Source organism: Pleurodeles waltl, chromosome 1_2 (assembly GCF_031143425.1).
Source record: "Pleurodeles waltl isolate 20211129_DDA chromosome 1_2, aPleWal1.hap1.20221129, whole genome shotgun sequence".
NCBI lineage: Eukaryota > Metazoa > Chordata > Amphibia > Caudata > Salamandridae > Pleurodeles > Pleurodeles waltl.
In genome coordinates this window covers 189,790,966-189,814,042 of record NC_090437.1, presented here as the reverse complement: position 1 = coordinate 189,814,042, position 23,077 = coordinate 189,790,966, and positions in this window count along the sequence as shown.

Genomic DNA, 23,077 nt, shown 5'->3' with positions numbered 1-23,077 from the left:
GGTATATTCCTGAATGTGAAAAGAAAACTGCTGATTGTTTATCTAGGATGCGGAGTGAATATCTGGATGTCGATGATGAAGTAATATCATGGTGGGTTGAAGATAAAATTAAAGTATGTAGTATAGCTGATGGATGTATTTCTGAAAAAGAGTGGATTGAAGATTTAAAGAAAGATGAGGAATTGATGAAAATCATGGACTTGGTAGTGTTGGGTGATATTTCGATGAGGCAGGAAAAAGATTTATTGTTGTATAAGAAGATTTGGAATAAGTTGTCAGTGGAGAAAGGGCTAATTTTGAGAGGAGGTAGGTTAATTCCTTCCACTAATTTACGTGATCATTTAATAAGTCTAGCACATTCTGGTCATCAAGGTATATGTAAAACCAAGGAAAGATTAAAAGTACATATCGGTGGCCTGGTATGGATTTAGTTGTGGAAAGAAAAAGACAGAGACTGTGTGCAATGTAAAATGTTTGACAAAACTTCGAAGACAAGGACCTACCCCATGGTCATTAGAGAAATTCCAAAAGAAGTATGGGAAGAAGTATCTTTGGATATTATGGGACCGTTAAATTGTGGATTAGCCTTGAAATATGTAGTAGTCTGAAGTAAGCTGGGAACAAAATGTTCAGACGCCCGGTATGTTAAAATTCAGTGTTTATTGATGAAACATAAACAATCCGGAGAAATCACCCCAGCGCGCAGCAGTCGGCCCGTTGGTGTTGCAGAAGCCAAAAACAATGTCCGGTCGTTGCCTTCATCAGAATCTTCGGTGTTCCTCGCACTAACAACGCAGTGAGGAACACCCAACAGCAATGGACGGCCGTGTGTCAGCGTCTCCGCTGCGCGTGCGGTACTGAGAACAGCTGAGAACAGGTGACCGGCATGCGCAGCGGTTTACGCTGCTCACCAAGACACTTCAATCAGTTTTCTCTTTTAACAACAAAACAACAAAAAAAACAAGAAAAACAAAAAAAATCAGAGATTTACCCCTTAAAAGAGACAAACCTCAAGTAACCATACACGCTGTGTTTTAATTTTTTTTCAATGAATACAGATAATTGAACATTCCAAATAAAACCCATCATAAACCAGTCTCACGTAAAGATTAACTAAACATGCTGTGCTTTACATTTTTCAATGCATAAAGATAAATGAACATTCACATAAAACCCCAAATAAACAATTCCCACTCAGCGATACCTTATAGGTAACCTGTGCACTCTATCACTTTTCCTGACAGGCACAAGATTGATGCATGAATCCACCCCCTTTGAACTGGAAGTCTTAACTCCACTGGATTTTTGTACACACAAGCATTCCTTCGCTTTCGAAGGGTGATCACCCTTGTCTTGAGGTGGCAACAAAACACCCTATGATTCAACCTTAACAACTTTCCTCATATTCCACCAGTTACGTCCATCAACACGCACAGCATTCCCACAAACTTTGTCAACCTTCAATGGTTCAGAAAACTTAGAGTCACCTTTCTTGACAAATACAGGCAATTTGACCCGCACCCAATCACCAACAGTGAACTGCACATCCTTCACATGCCTTTTCTTATCATAATACGTTTTTTGTCTTTGTTGAGCTTTTTCCATACTTGAACGAACCTTTGAGTAGATGTGTTCCTTACTCGTAGAATACTTGAATAATTTGGACAACCAAGCTGGTCTAAATAGAGTGGCAGGCTTTCTCCCTCTAAGTGCCTCAAACGGAGATACCCCCATGCTAGTGTGAGGTGTTGTTCTGTAAAACCAGGGCATACTCTTTACAGCGGCATCAACCACACACCCATTAGCTAACGCCCACTGAATACATTCACCAATCACTCTATTAAAGCGTTCAACCAAACCATTTGTTTGCGGTTGATAGAGAGAACTTCTCAAATGTTTGATGGCACACTCATTCAGAAAACTTTCAACTTCACTGGATACAAATTGAACCCCGTTGTCCGAAACAAGTTCCTTGGGAAACCCTTCCTCCAAAAATACATTTTTTAGAAACGATACAACTGACGTGGAATCTGCATGGCTCACAAACTTCACATTAGGCCACTTGGAAAAGTAATCAATTACAACATAAGCATACTGTAATTTAGGTGGAAGAGAATTGAACGGTCCCAGCAAATCGATACCTATCTTTTTCCAGGGACCTGCCGGACATTCTATTGGCCTTAGCCGAGGAGATGACGTTTTGAGAGTCTTATCATTAGATGCACAAATGTGACATGATTTGACTAAAGTTTCAATGTCTTTGTCCATTTGCGGCGAACAATAGTATTCTCTCACCCTCTTTTTAGTAAGAGTAGCACCCAAATGACCCTCATGTGCTTTTTCCAGAATTTTGTATCTTATAACATCAGGAGGCACAATTTTATCATTTCTCAACAGTACACCATCTTCAATAGACAGTTGGTCAGACACCTTTAAAAAAGGTTGTTCACTCTGATTAATTGTTTTTTCATGTGGCCACCCATTCTCAATGTATGTCAAAACTCTAGAGAGTACAGGATCACTTGAAGACTCTTCTTTCCACTGCATTTTGGAAAACGACCTTGTACGTTCCAAATTGACGACAGAAATGAAGCAGTTTTCATCCAGACAGTCCATTGCCTCTCCCCTGTCTTCGGAAACAGGATGCCTGGATAGGTAATCAGCTCTCACGTTCTTTCCCCCAGAAATGTGTACCACAGAAAAATCAAAGTGTAACAACCTGGCCCCAAATCTTGCAATTCTTGGTGTGCTACTTTTAACATTAGTACCATTTAAAATAGAAACTAATGGCTTATGATCTGTCTGGAGAAAAAAATGTCTTCCCCATAGATATGACTTAAATTTCTCTATACCCCACCAACATGCCAATAATTATTTTTCAATTACAGAATAATGTACTTCATTAGGTCTGAGCACTCTTGACGCGAACCCAATAGTATACTTCTGTTTCTCATTCATTTGTGTCAATTCAGTTCCCAGATGGAAATTACTGGCATCCACAGTCAAATAACATTTCAAGTTATGATCATAAGATTGTAATACCTTAGCGCTACACAGCCTCCGCTTAATAGTGTCAAACGCTTCCACACACTCAGCATCCCACACAAACTCAGTTCTAGTTTTAAGCAGATTAGAAATGTGTCTGACTAGTGTTGCAAAATTTTCAATAAATCTAGAATAAAACTCGCAAAGTCCCAAAAATGATTTGACCCCAACTTTGTCCTGTGGTGCAGGTGCTCTTTCAATCGCATCTACCAGACCTGGTCTGGAATAAGAACCTTCTGCTGTGATGACATGCCCAAGATACTCTACAGACGTTTGTAAGAACTGACATTTTTCTCTTTTCAATACTACACCAGCACTATCAAACTTTCTCAAGACTTGTTTCAAAATCGCATCATGTTCACATTGATCACACGCATGAATCAACACGTCATCCTAAAAAATACACACTATCTATGTCTTTGAGAAGTGTAGACATTATTCTCTGAAATACTGACGCCGCTGACGCCAAACCGAATGGCATACGACAATATTGATACGTTCCCCACGGGGAAACAAAGGCAGTGAAGTGCCGAGAATCATGTGTCAATTCTACTTGGTGATAAGCATTGGCCAAATCAAGTTTAGTAAAAAAGTTTTGCTCCATTAATACAGGAGAGCATCTCACCAATCTTTGGCAGTGGATGGGAGTCCACCCAGATCTTTCTGTTGAGTGCCCTCAAGTCGACACATACTCTTAGTTCCCCATTCTTTTTCTTTGACACCACAAACGGAGATAATCATAACAAAGAATCAACAGGTTCAATGATTCCCTTCGTTCGTAAACTTTCCAATTCTTTTTCCAACTCATCCCTGACACTAAATGGTACACCTCTCAATTTATGTTTAATAGGAATGGCATTGTCCTTCACCTTAATCTTGTGTGTAAAGCCCCTTATCTTACCTAATTCACCCAAAAAAAAACTTGGAAACTCATTAAGTCAATCAATCAATCAATCATAACATTTGTAAAGCGCACTATGTACCCGTCAGGGTTTCGAGGCGCTGGTGGGGGGTGGGGGGTGAGCTGTTAGCGGTCGAAGAGCCAGGTCTTGAGGAGTCTCCTGAAGGCGAGGAGGTCCTGGGTCTGGCGCAGTAAGGTGGTGAGAGAGTTCCAGGTCTTGGCGGCGAGGAAGGAGAAGGATCTGTCGCTGGCGGTCTTGCGCTGGATCCTGGGGACGATGGCGAGGGCGAGATTGGCAGAGCGGAGTTGACGAGTGGGGGCGTAAAAGTTGAGTCTGGAGTTGAGGTAGGTAGGTCCGGTGTTGTGTAGAGCCTTGTGAGCGTGGGTGAGGAGTTTAAAGGTGATCCTCTTGTCCACGGGGAGCCAGTGGAGGTCCTTCAGGTGAGGGGAGATGTGACATCGGCGGGGTATGTCAAGGATCAGGCGGGCGGATGCATTTTGGATACGCTGGAGTCGTTTGATGTCTTTTGTTGGGATGCCTGTGTAGAGTGCGTTGCCGTAGTCAAGTCTGCTACTGACGAGGGCTTGGGTCACCGTCTTTCTGGTTCCTGTTGGGATCCACTTGAAAATTCTGCGGAGCATTCGAAGGGTGTTGAAGCAGGAAGAGGAGACGGCGCTGACCTGTTTGGACATGGTGAGGGCTGAGTCCAGGATGAAGCCGAGGTTTCTTGCGTGGCTGGCTGGGGTGGGTGGGGGTCCGAAATCGGTGGGCCACCAGGAGTCATTCCAGGCCGAAGGGGTGCGCCCGAGGATGAGGACTTCCGTCTTGTCGGAGTTGAGCTTCAGGCGGCTGTCGTTCATCCACTCGGCGATGGCTTTTAGTCCCTCGTGGAGGTTGGTTTTGGCGGTGAGTGGGTCTTTGGTCAGGGAGAGGACGAGCTGGGTGTCGTCAGCGTAGGAGATGATGTTGAGGTGATGGTGGCGGGCCAATTTGGCGAGGGGGGCCATGTAGACGTTGAACAACGTAGGGCTGAGGGAGGATCCTTGGGGGACGCCGCAGATGAGGTTGGTGGCTTTGGAGCGGAAAGGAGAGAGTCGGACTCTCTGGGTTCTGTCGGAGAGGAAGGATGAGATCCAGTTGAGAGCTTTATCCTGGATGCCGGCTCCATGGAGGCGGGTCAGTAGGGTGCGGTGGCAGACTGTGTCAAAAGCGGCTGATAGGTCGAGGAGGATGAGGGCCGAGGTTTCGCCGTTGTCCATTTGGGTTCTGATGTCATCTGTGGCGGCGAGGAGAGCAGTCTCGGTGCTGTGGTTTTGTCTGAAGCCGGATTGAGAGGGGTCTAGGATGGAGTTGTCTTCGAGGAAGTGGGCGAGTTGTGTGTTGACGATCTTCTCGATGACTTTTGCTGGAAAAGGGAGGAGAGAGATCGGTCGGAAGTTTTTGAGGTCGTTGGGGTCAGCCTTGGGTTTCTTGAGGAGGGGTTGGATTTCTGCGTGTTTCCAGCTGTCTGGGAAGGTGGCGGAGTCGAAGGAGAGGTTGATGATCTCGCGGAGTTTGGGGGCGATGATGGCGTTGGCTTTGTTGAACACGTGATGAGGGCATGGGTCCGTGGGGGAGCCTGAGTGGATGGTGGTTATGGTTGTTATTGTTTCGGTGTCGTCCACGTGGGTCCAGGCGGTGAGGCGGCAGGCGTCTGTGGAGATGTCAGGGGTGGGGTTTGGCGGTGGAGTGGCGTTGAAGCTGTCGTGGATGGTTGTGATTTTCTGGTGGAAGAAGGTGGAGAGGTCGTCGCAGAGTTTCTGGGAGGGTGGGATGTCGTTGGAGTTGGCGTTGGGGTTTGAGAGTTCCTTCACGATGCCGAAGAGTTCTTTGCAGTCGTGGGCGTTGTTGTTGATGCGTTCAGTGAAGTGGGCGAGCTTGGCGACTCGGATCCGTTGGTGGTGTTCACGATTGGCGTTTTTGAGGGAGGCGAGGTTGTCGGGTGTGCGCTCTAAGATCCACTTCTTCTTGAGCTTCTGGCAGAGGCTTTTGGAGGCGGTCAAGTAAATTCTCTATATCGGAGGAGTCTCTAATGGCTGTCACCTGTTCTCCTGTACCTGGACACAAAACCATTCCAAACAACCCTTGGTGAAACCATCCTAAAATGTTCAGTCCTTTCACAGCCACATAGGGGGTCATTCTAACTTCGGCGGGCGGCGGAGGCCGCCCGCCAAAGTTCCCCCGCCAGAACACCGCAGCGCGGTCAAATGACCGCCGCGCTGATTCTGACTTTCCCGCTGGGCGGGCGGGTGACTGCCAAAAGGCCGCCCGCCCGCCCAGCGGGAAAGCACCAGCAACGAGGAAGCCGGCTCCAAATGGAGCCGGCGGAGTTGCTGGTGTGCGACGGGTGCAGTTGCACCCGTCGCGATTTTCAGTGTCTGCCACGCAGACACTGAAAATCAATGTGGGGCCCTGTTAGGGGGGCCCTGCAGTGCCCATGCCAGTGGCAGGGGGCACTGCAGGGGGCACTGCAGGGGCCCCCAGGGGCCCCACGACACCCGTTCCCGCCAGCCAGGTTCTGGCGGTGAAAACCGCCAGAACCAGGCTGGCGGGAAGGGGGTCGGAATGCCCATGGCGGCGCTGCTTGCAGCCGTGGAGGATTCCCTTTTCTGACCGCGGCTTTACCGCTGCGGTCAGAATGCCCCCGGAAGCACCGCCAGCCTGTTGGCGGTGCTTCCTCCGTCACCTACCCTGGCGGTCTATGACCGCCAGGGTAGGAATGACCCCCATAGACCTTTCCAAAAACGCGTCGGCCCTTGAAAACCATAACATCTTCAAAAAATCAATCCTCCGTCCCTCATATGAAATTGGAGTCCTATCTGGTGGGTTAAATTTTCGTGTGCCCCAATTTTGTTCGAATAGCTCCTGAGTAATCATAGTGGTTCTGGCACCCGAATCAGCCAACAACTTTAAATATTTGTCACCTACTTGAACTAAAATGTACGGATCAATACAGTGTTCGGGATTACCGGTTACTATGTCATGGTCTCCCACAGCCAGAATCATTTCTTGCATTTCAGTTATCAACTCAACCAACATGTCATCACTATCATCAATGACAGCATTAACCTTAGTGTTACCATTTTTGTTACTTTGACAAACTTTTGCGAAAAGACCTGTTTTGCCACATAATCTGCACTGTACATTCTTTGCTGGACAGATCTTTCCTCCTTTTACATGTGATGGGTAGCCACATCTAAAACAAATGTTAGTCTGCTTGAAAAAAGTATTGGATTTGGCTGCCTCCCCTTTGTTGTGCGAAAGGACATTCGTCTTGCATCTGTCGTCAGGTCTCTGAACTACGTTCACTTGTTCAGCCTATGCACGTTCCAATTTTTTAGCAGATTTTATGGCAGTTTTAATGCTTTTAGCGATCCTGATGGAAGAGCAAGCAAGAGTGGGCTACGAAGTATCAGCCTGGGGTGATTCAGTTCCTCAGCTCGTCACCACTTGAAGTAAGCTGGGAACAAAATGTTCAGATGCCCGGTATGTTAAAATTCAGCGTTTATTGATGAAACATAAACAATCCGGAGAAATCACCCCAGCGGGCAGCAGTCAGCCCCTTGGTGTCCCAGAAGCCAAAAACAATGTCTGCCCGTTACCTTCATCAGAATCTTCGGTGTTCCTCGCTCTAACAATGCAGCGAGGAACACCCAACAGTGAAGGACGGCCGCGTGTCAGCGTCTCCGCTGCGCGTGCAGTACAGAGAACAGCTGAGAACAGCTGACCAGCACGCGCAGCGGTTTACGCTGCTCACCAAGACACTACATAGTCCTAATGGATTCTTTGTCTCGTTGGCTAAAGATTTTGATAACCTCTGAGGTAACGTCAATGACGATAGTGAGATTCTTGACAGGGGTATTTGCCAGAGAAGGAAACACAAAGTATATACTAACAGAAAAAAGAATTCAGCTCACTTCTAAACTAATGTGTGATTTTCTTGAGTCAAGAGGGATTATACATAAAAAGTGGGCCTTATATCATCCTGAACCAAGTGGCATGGTTGAACAGTTCAACAGGATTCTAAAAGAAACTATCCAATTGGCTAAGTAGATGGGTGTGAGTTGGGTAGATTTGGTTAACTTGACAGTAGAATAATACAGATATACCCCCCACACTAGCACTGGTCAACTTCCTTTTGTGTTATTTAGAAAATGAGTTCTGCATACAAAAGTGAGTCCACCAGGGGTTAAATTGTACGTTAAAGAACAATGTGATTGTGAGGAAAGGAAAACAATTGCCCTAGAATGGGAAAAAGCACATTCAATAAAAAAGAAATGGGTATACAACATACGTAAGTCGGCTAAGAGAGTTGAGGTTAAAGTGGGTGATTATGTGAAGATAAAATTACCAGGGGAAACAAGTGACCAACTTTCTCATTTCAGTAAACCATTCAAGGTGATCAAAGTATTTAAAGGAACTGTCAAAGTCGATGATAGTCGTCTTTGGAATATGAACAGAGTTGTAAAGCTAAACAATGTTTCTTGATCAAAAGTATTGTATAGTATGTTTTTCTATTGTTCTTGGGGAGGGGAGAAGTGTAGTATTGTTTATCTTAATGTGTGTATGTTTCTTCCTTTTTATTATTTGTATTTTGTAAGTATTTTATAGTTGGTATGCTCCATCCCCCTTCTCTGTGGCATTTTGTACTGTGCCAGGATAAATTATTCTAGAATGAGACGGGAGAAAAGAACAAGAGTTGTGTGGGGATGTTGGAGACTAGAAGTGGCTGGAGTTTCTTTTGAGAGGAACTACTTCAATAAATACATCTGTATATTGCAAGTATTCTTCTTCTCTTGTTTCTACTTGCCATGTGACACTTCAGGACCCTCATACTAGTCAGGATAAGGGAGATACCCACTCAGATAACCCCTCCTCACCCCCTTAGTAGCTTTGCATGAGCAGTTAGGCTTATCTCAGAAGCAATGTGTAAAGCATTTGCACATAACACAGTAACACCACACCAGTTTTAGAAACATAGCCAATATTTCTCTATATAAAACAAGACCAAATACAATAAAAATCCAACATTCAATAAATAAGATACACATTTTGCAAGAATTACTTAGAAAGTTCCTTGAAGTTGCTAACTCCACCTGGGGCTATCACAGCGTCGTAATCAACAAAACCAAAATTCAGGCTGGCCGCGGTTGTCGCGAGTCAGCTATGGTGTCGGAAAGACCCGCAAACAGTAACTTTGGAATTGCAGGGCCTCGTGATCCTCACAATCAGATCCGGAGAGCAGCGTCGCTGGCGTCAATGTGTCGGTTACGGAGATCGGTGCTGGGGTAGTCGGGCCCTTGAAGTCACCTGTGATGCAGATCGAACACTGGGCTGATGAAGTCAGGAGTGCTGGTGTGGATGTCGTCAGAGCTGCGGTGCAGAGCGGGACAATGCGATGTGCGGTGCCCACAGGTCATGGTGCAGGCAGCAGCTTAGTGACAGTGTCCAGCGGCCTTGGTGAGACCACGGCTGTGGTGTGAAGTGGGGTGGTGCGATGTGCGGTGTCACCAGGTCACATGCTGGCAGCATCGTCATCGTTGCTGAAGCGCTGTCCTCTGTAGGCCCAAGTTGGTGGTGCGGCGCAGGATGGGCTCCGTGCGGCGTCCACGGGTCACGGCGCAGACAGGGATGCCTGCTGATGACACTGGAGTCAAGAACACTGGTGTCGGTGGAACAGGGCTGTGGGATGGGACAGTGGTTCATGTACCTCACGAGCGGTGTCCACAGGCCACGTTGCAAGCAGAAACGTCATCGTCGGGATGCCCAGGCCGCGGTGTGAGCAAGGCGATGCCGGAGTGCGGGGCTTACAGGTCACGTTGCAAGCAGCAGCTTGGTGGAGGCATTAGATGGTGGTGCCGATGAGACCAGGTTGAGGTGTGAAGCGGGCGGTGTGGCTCAATGCAACGTCAGCAGATTCTAAAAGTCTGGGGTTTTAGGTCCACTACTTATACCCCTTTATGCCTATGAAGTAGGCATACTTCAAAGGAAAGTCTCTGTAGTTTACAAGATCCTGCCATGCCCAGGCCTGGCCCCGGACACACTCCAGGAGGTTGGAGCCTGCATTGTGTGAGGACATGGCACAGCCCTTTCAGGTGTAAGTGACCTCTCCTCACTCCACTCTAGCCCAGATGGTCCATCACGATATGCAGGCTACACCCCAGCTCTCTTTGTGTCACTGTCTAGAGGGAATTCACAAAAGCCCAACTGTCAGTATGACCCAGGCATGGAATACACAAGCAGGCAGAGGCACTGAAAGGATTAAGCAAGAAAATGCCCACTTTCTAAAAGTGGCATTTTCAAACAAACAATTTGAAAACCAACTTTACCAAAAGATGCATTTTTAAATTGTGATTTCAGAGACCCCCAAACTCCCCATCTCCATCTGCTCTCAAAGGTAAACTGCACTTAAAGGATAATTAAAGGCAGCCCCATTGTTAACCTATCAGAGAGATAGGCCTTGCAACAATGTAAAACACATCAGTACATGCCTCACCTTTAACATGCACTGCCCCCTGCCCTTGGGGGTTACCTAGGGCCAACCTTAGGGGTGCTTTACATTTAAAAAAAAAAGGTGGGTACACTTGCCAGGTCAGATTGTCAGTGGAATATTGCACACACATACACTGCAGTGGCAGGTATGGGACATTTTTACAGGGCTACTTCTGTGGGTGGCACAATCAGTGCTGCAGGCCCTCTAGTAGCATTTGATTTACAGGCCCTGGACACCTCTGGTGCACTTTACTAGGGACTTACCAGTAAATCAAATATCCCAAATAATGGAAAACCCAATCAACAGTACAATTTCCACAGAGAATATATGCACTTTAGCACTGGTTAGCAGTGGTAAAGTGCCCGTAGTCCCAAAGCCAACAAAAACTGGTCAGACAAATTAGGAGGGAGGAGGCAAAAAAATTGCGGATGACCCTGCAAAAAGGGCCAGGTACAACACAACCCCCCTCAGCCTAAAGCCAGGGGAGACCAATCAACACCTTGATAGACTTCCCTGTTTGGGGAGATAGAACAGGAACCCTGGCCCACAATAGCAGGAGCATGTTCCAGTTCTACGTCTTCCTGACTCCAATTGGATCATCCTTTCCATACTCTCAGGGCCCACTAAGCTAACCCATGGGGAACCCTTATCCTTACCTGCGGATACCATCTGTGCAGCACCTAACTTTACTTTGCTCACAGATGTACCCCAGGGGGCAGACAGTACCACCATGGCCAACATACTGGTGTGCCCCACTCCACCCCCGGGGCAACTCTGTCCACCAGGACAGCAAGCCACAGTGGCCACTGACAGCTATCAGGGATGAGAGCCAGGCCCCAGGCCTTCCAGGGCTCCCCAACCATTGTGACTGTGGAGATTGAGGGGCAGTAGTCCAAGGTGTCTGGCACCTTTTGTCCACTCTCCCTTTCACCAGGTCAGGGATGACAGCCTGACACTGGTTCTCCCCTCTGGGGGTCTGTACCCTCCAACTAGGAGCGGTACCCACAGAGTCCAGAATTGTCAGAGTGCTTGTGGAAGTAGTCCTGCACATTTCTCCTATGAGTGCAGTGATGTTAACCAGCAACTGGTCTTCCAACCTGGGTCTGTATCCTTAGGTCGGACCAGGGTCAGGGGTGAGGCTTCCCTACCCCACTTTCTGGGGTCCTGCACCCTCTTACTATGGAGAGTACCCCTAGAAGTCAAAACAGGGGGTTCATTGAGCAAATCACCCCCCCTCCCAATCAGATCAGAGTTTACTCCTGCACCTGACCCTCCTGCCTAGGGTCTGTACCCTCAGACTGGACCACTGCCTGGCAATCCAGGGCTTCCTGGGGAGCACACCTACCCCCCACAAGGAAAACACCTTCCCTAAGGGACACACTAGAGTCTGACTGGCGCGTTCTCCTGACCTCGGCACATCTGGCAGAGCCTTGAACCCCCCAGCCCAGAAATGGTATCACCAAGGTCATCCCTGGGGTGCTCTGACTTGAGAGCTGTTCCCTGACTCTCCATGTTCTCCAGTGGGGCCCACAACCCCCTCTCAATCCTCTGTCTGGGCTTCCACACCCCCTTACTAGGAGTGGTACAGCCAGACACCAGAACTAGTGGGACGCTGGCTACAGCCGCCCCCACCCCCCCCCAAGTTCTCCTGACACTATGGGGCTTCCCTCAGCTGATGGCCCTATGGTACAGGCTAGGCTTCTCTCCTTGTGTTCACTCATGGAACTCTCCAGGTTCTAGGCCTGGATCTCGGGCATCCTAGGACTCAGCTCTCCCCCATTCCCTCTCCGCTGAGACTGGACATGGGATCCACACATTCCACTACACTGGAACCTACCTGGGACACTGCAAGCTTTTCCCACCTCATCTGGTTGGGAAATACCTAGACCACTCCCTTCAGGAGCACCCTCAGATGCCTCTTCAAACCCTTTGGGACTCACCCAGAGGTCTGGCTCCAGTGCAAGTTCCCTGACGTCAGAGAACTCACACTCCACCTGGTGTTGGTGTAGCTCTGGAAAAAAAGGTCTGGACATATGCTCTCCAGCAATCACATCACACAGCCCCTCGCATGAGTTAACCAAACTACCCTTCACACAACCATCCAGTGCTTCAGCCTTGAAAAAGTACCCCATATCACCCTCATGAGACTGGTGAGACAGTATCTGACTGTCCCTGATACTCAAACCACACTCTTCTGGGGTGTCTCCACACTCCACAACCAGGACTCCTACCTGGGGCGAACCCCTCTCCCTCTTACTCTCACCAAGAGCCAGTAGAATGTCCCTCTCTCCACAAAAAATATGACTCCCCATGCCAGTTCCCCAATCCACCTCAGGGACCTAGCGCACCACTGGAGCTACCTCATACCCCTGAACCTCCTGGTGTATGTTAACCCTCTCCTTCAAGTCAGGCATCAAGTCTCTGGGCATGTGTACTTCTTCAGTACTGGACATAACATTTTTGCTGTCACCATCTGAACTGGACTCAGCCGTCATGGCTTCCAACTTCAGCTCTTCACAGTTCCCCTCATGAGCTACACACAATTCTTTTTCTTGAGCTAAGGGTCTCTCAGCCTCAGCTCTCTCGAGCTCTTTATCCAGCTCTCTTATCCACTGCTCCTGAGCGAGTAGCCATCCCTCTCTCTCTGGTTCCCTTTCAGGGCCACTGCCCTCCTCCTCAGAGTAGTCCTCCTCCTCAGAATTATCTGGTAGTGTTGCCTGCCAATGTTTCAACTCATAACAAAACAGGGCTGACTCAAGATCCTCCCTTCTGGACCTCCTCTTCACAGCCAGTCCCCTTTCCGTGCAGAAAACTTTTAGCTCCCTCATTGTATAGATGAATAGGTGCTTGAAATTGATTTCCATTCTGCCAAGGCCTAACCCCTAACCAGAGTCCAAGTATCAACAATATATCCAGGAGGGCACCAGAGAACAAAAAAGGAAAAAACAGTATGTGGTCTGCGATATGGTGGTAGTATACACCAGTCACTGTGGGTCAAGTGCAAATGCAAGTCCTATCCTCACCGCTGACAACCAGGTTTAGAAATGGGTTCTCTAGTTGGCAGTCGGTTTGCACCCTGTCCAAATAGGGACCCTCACTCTACACAGGGTAAGGGAGATACCCGCTCAGATAACACCTGCTCACACACTTGGTAGCTTGGCACGAGGAGTCAGGCTTATCTCAGAAGCAATGTGTAATGCATTCACACATAACACACAGTAACAAATGAAAACACTACAAAAGGACACTACACCAGTTTGAGAAAAATAGCCAATATTTATCTATGTAAAACAAGACCTAATATGATAAAAATCCAACATACAATAAATAAGATAGGATTTTTGCAAGGAATTACTTAAAAAGACAGTTCCTTTAAGTAAATAGCTCCACCTCGGGCTATCATCGCGTTGTGATCCACAAAACCAACAGTTCAGGCAAGCTGCAGCATCACAAGCCAGCTATGGTGTCAGGTAGACCTACAAACACTACCTTTGGAATTTCAGGGCATCGTGAACCTAGCAATGAGATCTGGAGAGCGGCATCGCAGTGTCGGTTCCGGAGGTCGGTGGGGGGGTCGTCAGGCCCTTGAAGTCACACGTGTTGCAGATCAAACTCTGGGGTGATGAAGTCAGGAGCACTGGCGTGGAAGGTGTTGGGGTGGGGTGCGAAGCGGGACGATGCGACATGCGGTGCCCACAAGTCACGGTGCAGGCAGCGGCTAGGTGGCGGCATTGGTGAGACCAGAGCTGCGGTGTGAAGCGGGGCTGTGTGAATATTGAGGTGTCACCAGGTCACAGTGCAGGCAGCGGCATTGTTGCTGAAGCGCTGTCATCTGTAGGCCCAAGTCAGCAGTGTGGCGCAGGATGGGCTCTGTGCGGCGCCCACGGGTCGCAGTGCCAACAGGGACACCACTGGAGTCAATTCTGCTGGCGCTGGTGGACCGGAGCTGCGGTGCAGGACAGTGATTTGTGTACCCGTCGAGCGGTGTCCACAGGCCACGGTGCTTGCAGCGGCACCGGTGTCAGCAGGAGCAGCGGCGTCTGGGATGCCCAGGCTGTTTTGTGAGCAAGGCAGTGTTGGAGTGCGGGGCCCACAGGTCACGGTGCAAGCAGCGGCTCAGTGGCTGTGTTAGATGGCAGCGTCGGTAAGACCAGGGATGTGGAGTGAAGTGGGGTAGTGAGTTTCCGTGTAGCGTCGGCACATCATGGTGCAGGCCAGTGGCGTCATTGGCGGCGTCACAGTGTTTTTTCTTCTTGAACAGCTCAGAACACACAGTTCCCAGTGCTGCAGGCAGATGAAACTGAAGTCTTTGATATCCCTGAGACTTCCCACAGGAGGCAAGCTCTACTCCAAGCCCTTGGAGAACTCACTCAAACAGGATACACAGCAAATTTCGGAGTTTGTTCTCTTTTAAGACAGAAGCAGCAACTGCATGCCATCCGAGCAAAGCACACACAACAAAGGGGCAGTACTCCTCCTCAAGCTCTTCAGCTCTTCTCCTTGGCAAGGTTCCTCTTGATCCAGAAAGATTCTAAAAGTCTGGCATTTTGGGTCCACTACTTATACCTCTTTATGTCTTTGAAGTAGGCATACTTCAAAGGAAAGTCTCTGTTGCTCACAAGATCCTGCCATGCCCCGGCCCAGCCCCAGACACACTCCAGGTGGTCGGAGTTTGCAATGTGTAAGGGCAGGCACAGCCCTTTCAAGTGTAAGTGACCACTATTCCTCAACTCTAGCCCAGACGGCCCATCATGATATGTGGGCCAGTAGCCCTCTACTCCACAGACACAGAAGAAAAGATCTGGGGCCAGATGTAGCACAGTTTTGCAAGCCGCAAATGGCCCGAATCGCTATTTGCGACCCCGCAAAATCCGAAATGGGATGCAAAAATCCCATTTCCGATCACCAAATTGCAATGCGACCCAGCACTGACTCACAAATTTTGCGACCTGATTTTGCGACCCGCAATCAGAAAGTCGCAAATTGCGAGCCACAAACCTATGCAAAAGCCAGTGGCAAATTGCAACTAGTCGCAAAAAGCCCGTTTTGCACACCCAGATTACCACTGATTCAGAGCAGGTAGTAACCAGAACCAAAGTATAAAAGGAGACCCAGAAGGCATCTGGGCTACTCAAAATGGCTGAACTGTACATGATTGCATGGAGGAGGAGAGTCCAGGCTGCCCAGCAGAGGAGGAGGAGGCAGAGACAGGAGAGGATATACCGAACCAGGCAGACACTATTTCAACCACCTGAGGAGGAAATTTATGACAAATATAGACTGAGCAGTACTGTTATCTTAGAGATTATTGAACTGCTGAAACCTCAGCTTGAACGACAGACAATGCGCAGCAGCGCCATCTCCACACATGTGCAAGTGCTATGCTCACTGCATCTCTTGGCCTTGGGTAGCTATCAGGGGGTGATTGCAGTGGCAGGTGGGGTATCCCAAAGTGCCCTCTCACGATTTTTCAGACGTTTCCTAGATGCCATACTCGCACACATGTCCAGATATATATACCTTCCCAGGAATGAGGCAGAAATGAACAGCACCAAGTTGAACTTCTACAGAATTGCCAACTTCCCACATGTAATAGGGTGTGTGGACGGGACACATATACAAATTTGCCCACCAGCAAATCTGGAATATGTGTTCCGCAATAGGAAATGTACCCACTCACAAAACATCCAGATGATATGTGACGCCCATAATGTCATTACTGATATTGTAGCTAAATATCCAGGGAGTACACATGACTCATACATATTCAGACATAGTGGGATACAACAACGTCTAGAACGTGGGGAGTTTGGAGAAGGATATCTATTAGGTATTGGTGACTACACTCTGAAGCCTTACATACAGGTCACTGTGTAACCCTGTGATACCCTGCTAAAGTTGCCTCTTTAGTCAAACAGGTGACAGTGCAAATGCCCTGAGACCATGGATACTCACCCCATACTTAACACCTGGCAATCAGAACGAGAGGCGATACAACATTGCACATTGGCGGACCAGAACTGTAGTCAAGAGGACCTTTGGCTTGTTAAAGGCAAGATTCCGATGCCTCCACAAAAGTGGAGGAGCACTCCAGTATGCCCCAGAAACAGCATGCAAGATAGTTGCCGCCTGTGCCATCCTACACAACATTGCCACCAGACGTGGGCTACATCATACCCCTGAAGACACAGACACGGAGGATGAGGAGCAAGAGCTACCACACCGACAGCCTGGGGATAGAAGCATAGCAAATGAGGGCAAACAGAGACGGAACCACATTGCAACCCAATACCTTGGCAGGTATGTGGCAACCGTGAGCACACTCACTAATGTCAGACACACATAGCCCAGTTGTGTAGTCAAACAAACAAAACCTTTTTATTGCTAAACTATAATGTTGTTAGAAATGTGCAGTATGCAACAGTCTGGTATTGGAAACAGTCAAATCAGACACATTATTTTCATGTGCCACAGTATTAGTACATGTCAGTGGCTCACAGCCTCCTCCGACTGCGGCCACCATAGCTCACTCCAGGTGGGTCCCCTGAGCCCTGCCGTGCACTGCTACTCCGCAGCACATGCACATCTGTGGCAGACACACTGCTGATTGTTGAGCATCCTCGCTGTCCTGCGGGGTATCCCCTGTGCCCCTTGCAGCCTGTCTGGTCTCCATTATATCAACCACCTGGCTGTGCGGCCAAGTCCCCGTGCCACATCACTAGCAAAATGACTAGTTCAATCTGCAGGCTGACAGTGCGCCTTGACAGGCAGGTTGTGTTTGTTGCCAGGTGCCCAATGGATGCTGCAAGTCTGTCGAAACGGGCTGCAGTGTTGCACTCCCTGCGCCGTGCCTGTGCCCTGTCAGCCACCAGTACCCTGACCAATAAGTCAATGGATTGTGTCAGGTTCCCCAGATGTGTGTTCATTGTTTGGAACTGATTGTCCACATTAGCCAGCCCATGGGGGGCAGAGTGGTCTGCAGTCTTGTTATGTTCCGATTAATAGACCTCAACTGTCTATTTTGCAGGTGCTGACCCTGTACTAAGGATGCCTCAAGTCCTGCAAACTCAACATCTGCGACATCCTCACTGTGCACAGACTGCACTCTGTGGAGGCGTCTGCGCACTGCGTCTGCTGATGGCTGTGTACAGTATGCCTCTCCGTAGGCAATGGCCCTGGTGCTACCACTGCTGCCTCCATATCCAGCGCAGGATCGTCCATGGACTCCGGTGGCATTTCCATGGGTGGTGTTGTCCTGCAGTGCCCTGCTGTTTCAGTGGCAGCCTCCTCCTGTGGGTCTGGCCCATGTTCCTCTCCCTGCACATTTGCGCTGAAGGAGACCTGTGGGACATAGGGGATACACTCTCAGTCTCGCACATCTGTTTTTTGCCTCATAATAAACAGTTGCCTATATTTGGACTACTGTACTACATTGCCCATAATGCAGTATTCTAAAGGTTGCTAGACTGGAATGGAGCTAGTCTGGAGGTGCCTGCTGCTGTGTACTGGGATTGTGTGTATAGTGCATTTGTGGGTGTCAAAGCATATATTTTGGTACTTACTTTTTGATGTTCCAGGTGCCGAACTGTCCACATCTCCTATGCCCAGTATAGCCTCCGGCTCCAGTGTTGTCTCCACCATGGTTTCCAGTGCTGTAGGTGGTGGAACGGTGGATGGACCTCCTCCAGTGCCCTTCATCTCCCTCATGCGCTCCGCAACCCTTTCCTTGGTCTTGGAGCGAAGGTCATACCACCTTTTCCTAATTTCATCCAGGGTGCGGTGGCTTACCCCAATGGCATTTATTTTGTCCTGGATGTCTTGCCATATTTTATTTTCGGGGTGTCAGGGACACTCATTGCTGCCTTGCCAAAGAGTTGGTCATGGTGCAGGCAGCACTCCTCAGTAAGTACCTCCAACTCCTTGTCAGAGAACTTGATTTTTTTCTTCCTGGCAGCACTCGGTGACTCCTTCTCCATTGTTGCTGCAGCTCCTCTCACCTGGGTGTGGCTCTGCAGTTTGGGCTGGGTGTGCTCCTCCCAGTTCTATTTGGTAACTTCCTGGTTCTGATGTCATCACCGAGAGCCAGGAAGTGGGTATTCAAGCTGTTTTGTTCCACCTGCAGGCAATTTGCGAGTTAGTCGCATTTTGCGACACCGGACCACACCCTTTGCGCAATTTGCGACCTCGCTTTTAACGTGGTCGCAAATTGCGACCTTGCTAAAAACAGAGTTCGCAAATTGCAGTGCGACACCTCTGCGACTTGCAATTTGGAAAGGCGAGTCTTTCTGGCATTTGGTTTTGCGAGTCGGAAACAGCGATTCGCATGGAGTCACTATTTCCGAGTCGCAATTTTTTACCTACCCAGGTCTGGCCCCTGGTCACAACTACTGAGTCACAAAACATGACAAGCTGCCACAACTGCTCTGCATGCGAAAAACCATCATTTGGGACAGTAGTCCACTATCAGACAAATGAGGGTACTCTTGGTACACTCCTTCAGGACCAGGGCCACACCCTCACTGAGTTCAAAGAACAGGCCTAGACCTTTGCACACGCACTAGATAAGCACAAGTGTGGGGCCAAAAATCCAGATACTCAAGGTTGGGAACTTGGATGACGGGAGCACCACTGCACTTCATAAAGGGGATATCCCAATCCCAACAGAAGTGTTTTTCACCATTAATGCAACTCTTAATGGTGATGTTTGAATAACAGACAGTATTGTATTACCTAGGCCATTGGAATTAAGAAGCAATAGAGGGTGAAAATATGGTTAACAAAATTATGCTGCAAAAATGTTAATTTTGCAGCATTTTTACCACACATTGATAGAGAGGAGAGGCCAACATTACAGAGAATACAAAGGTTTGTTACGAGAGAAAAATATAAACTTTCAGCAGATCCTTTTAAAAATGTTATTGACTAAAAAAAATTATTTTTCTTGTATGGAAACACATAAATTCTACCTTATTTAAACTGCTCTTTAACTCCCAGATTCAAACTGGTTTTATAAAACAAACCATGATGTCGAGCCTATATGTACACATTCTTCTTATAAAAGGTGAGCCTTGTTTATTTAGTGCATTACACATAATTTTAAACTGGTCTTCAAGTTTCGTCTTTATTCTGTGCCCACCTTGCGGGCCACAGGAAGTATTCCGTTAGGAAAAAATACCGCACAACAGTATGATAAAACGCCTGTCATATCTGAGTCTCACTGGCAGGCAAGATCCAGCATACCTGAAGTGAAACAAAATGCTTGGGTTACTTTTACATTCAAAGTGCCCTCTTGATGTAACTGTTGCTTTATGACTACTAAGTGTGTCTAAGTGTGTAACTTGATTGTTAGAAATGGGGTCTCTGGTTGGCAGTCTGTTTCCACTCTGTCCAAACAGGGACCCTCACTCTAGTCAGGGCAATGGAGGTACACACTCAAGGTAATCCCTGTTCACCCCCTTGGTAGCTTGGCACAAGCAGTCAGGCTTATCTCAAAGGCAATGTGTAAAGTATTTGTACCAACACACCCAGTAATACAGTGAAAGAACTACAAAATGACACCACACCAGTTTAGAAAATAGCCAATATTTATCTAAATCAAACAAGACCAAAACGCCAAAACTTCAGCATACACAAGTCAAGTTCCGAAGAATCAGAGTCTTACTCCTTAGAAAACCATTGAAATTTGGTTGTTACTCAAAGTACCTGGGTAGCGTCAGAAATAAAGCCGCACGGGTGAGCGTGCGTCAAAAAAGTCAGCGATGCGCCAATTTCTCAGTCTCAAGCGAGACCGTGCATTGTTTTCTTCTCCGGTCGGGTAGGCGCTGCGTTGTTTTTCTCTTCCGCAAGAGAGCGATGTGTAGATTTCCAGACTGGCACCTTGGATCCGCGCCGGCTTGCATTGACTTTTGACACCCAGCAATGACGCATGAGAAATCCAGTCGCATGGTGTCAGAAAACCACACTGCATGGGGTTTGCGTCATTATCAGCAGCCGCAAGTGGGTGTTGCGTCGTTTCTCCAGCTGTGATGGGTTGATCTCCCAGCCGGGATGGAGGGGGAGCGTCGATTTTAGCCGCAAAGCGGGGAGCGTGTTGTTTTTCAGCTGGGTTGCAGGTGGTGCATCAAAGTTTTCCCCACGTGGCATTCTGTGCGTGGATTTCAGTCCTTGTTCTGCCAAGTTCACCTTTCAAGGGCCCATGGACTAGAATGGGCACCACTTGGCAGGGCAGGAGTCTCAGCAGAGTCCATATGCTGGCAGAGTAAGTCTTTGATGGTCCAGAGACTTCCAAACAGGAGGCAAGTTCAATCCAAGCCCTTGGAGATTCTTCACAAGCAGGAATATACCACAAAGTCCAGTATTTGTCCTCATTTGGCAGTAATTCACTGTTAGGTCATGTAAAACACATCAGTACATGTCACACCTTTAACAGACACTGCACTCTGCCTTCGGGGCTACCTAGGGCTACCTTAGGGGTGCTTTATATGTAGTAAAACGGAAGGTTGGGGCAGGTTGAATTGACAGTGCAAGACTGCACACACAGACACTGCAGTGGCATGTCTGAGACATGTTTACAGGGCTACTTGTGTGGGTGGCACAATCAGTGCTGCAGGCCCACTAGTAGCATTTGATTTACAGGCCCTGGACACCTCTAGTGCACTTTACTAGAGTTTAGTAGTAAATCCAATGCCAATCAGGTATAAACCAATTACCAATACAATTTACACAGAGGGTACATGCACTTTAGCACTGATCAGCAGTGGTAAAGTGCCCAGAGTCCTAAAGCCAACAAAAACTGATCAGAAACAAAACTTGGGGGAAGGAGGCAAAAAGTGAGGAGATGATCCTGCAAAAAGGCCCAGGTCCAGCATTGATTTACACGGAAAGTGAAATAAACATTTTCATTACATAGTACTCACTACTTCCATGCTGTTAAAATTAGATTTAAACATGAAAGGATTTTTTTTATTTCTGCAGGCAAAAGCCCTTAATCCGCTCCTCAACTAGGGGTTGAATACTAAATGAGCAATGTTTTCACCGCTTTAGTCCGTTTACTGACTGAATACAGCAATCAGTAGTAAAAGGTGACCAGCTGACATTTGCATAGATTTTGTCACTGTGTTGCACCATGTGTGCTATGCTTTTTCACTTACATATCCTCTATGACCCCGGGTGAGAGAAGAAAATGCAGAGGGGCGTGGTGGGGAGCGGGAAAGTTGAAGTTAAAAGGAACTCACAGGGAAGAAAGCAAGAAAACGCATGCACTCAAATGGATTACAAGCAAGGCTAACAATAGGAGAGTACATATCAAATAATCAAAACACTATGGGGCAGATTTAAGAGCCCATAGCGCCTCCTTGTGCCACACTAGCATCCTTTTTTTTACAATAATGTGGCCTAACGAGGCCAAAATTGCCGTGCCAAATTTACAAAGTGGTGCAATGCATGCATTGCGTCACTTTGTAATCCTTTGCGCTACATTATGCCTGCGCCAGGCGTAATGTATGCACAGGGGGTGTTCCCCCATTAGGAAGCCAAAAAAATGGCACAAAGAAATCTAAGAGATTTCTTTGCATCATTTTCTTTGGCACTTTGAACGCCTGCTTAGAGCAGGCGTTAAAAGGAGGTACACCATTATTTACAATGGGTTTCAATGGGCTTTGCAGGATTAGCATCAACATTTTTGATGCTATTCCTGCAAAGCTCTGAACTAGCGTAAAAAATTCTGATGCAAGTTCCTTAACTACCGCCATGGTGTGCCGTATCTTAGATATGGCGCACACATGGTGGCATTAGGAGGGGTGCTAAGGGCCCAAGAAAAGTGGCACTGCACTGGGTGCAGTGCCACTTTTCATAAATCTGCCCATATGAGACTGAAATGTTTGTCAGTGGGACATACACATGAATAGCCAGGAAAGCCATCGAATAAGGAGCAGGAAAGGGAGATAGACAACAAGACATCCAACAATGAGCATGAGACTTAAAGCCCACTATATGTATATTGAAAACAAAGGTCTGGCCAGTAGACATCTAAAGCTGTCTGTAACCGAGACCTGAAAACACATTCTCGCAGATTAGGACAATAGTGGGCCAACAACCTATGTCTAAATTCCAAGAGGGTTTCTTTCTGAATATGACTTTTCAGCAGTTGCTGTCAGCTGACAGGCAGTCTAACCGGTGACAGGTAGAATCAATACAAGCATGCTCATCAGCCAATAGGAGAAGTGCGATGGTCAGACAGACATGCAGTCAACTGACTTCCTTCACATTCTAAGCCACAGGCAACATTCACTGCCAGATAATTCTTACAATTTCCATGTCTGCCCAGGTGCATAGAAATAGCATGTGGTGCTTAGGTGTTTATTGAGTCCTCGTTGAGGAAACCTCATGTTTTACAGAGCCATCTTGCTCAAAGGCCTGGCTACTAAGGAAGATATGCATCTGTGCACTACAGATGGTAAAGACAACTAACACTCACACTACCAAAAGAGAAGAAATACTCTAAATTGATTCTGACTGGTTATATCCCTTTAAGAATCTATACAATATTTACTATTACTAACTTGTAAAAGTACCCTACCAACACTATAGAAAAACTAAA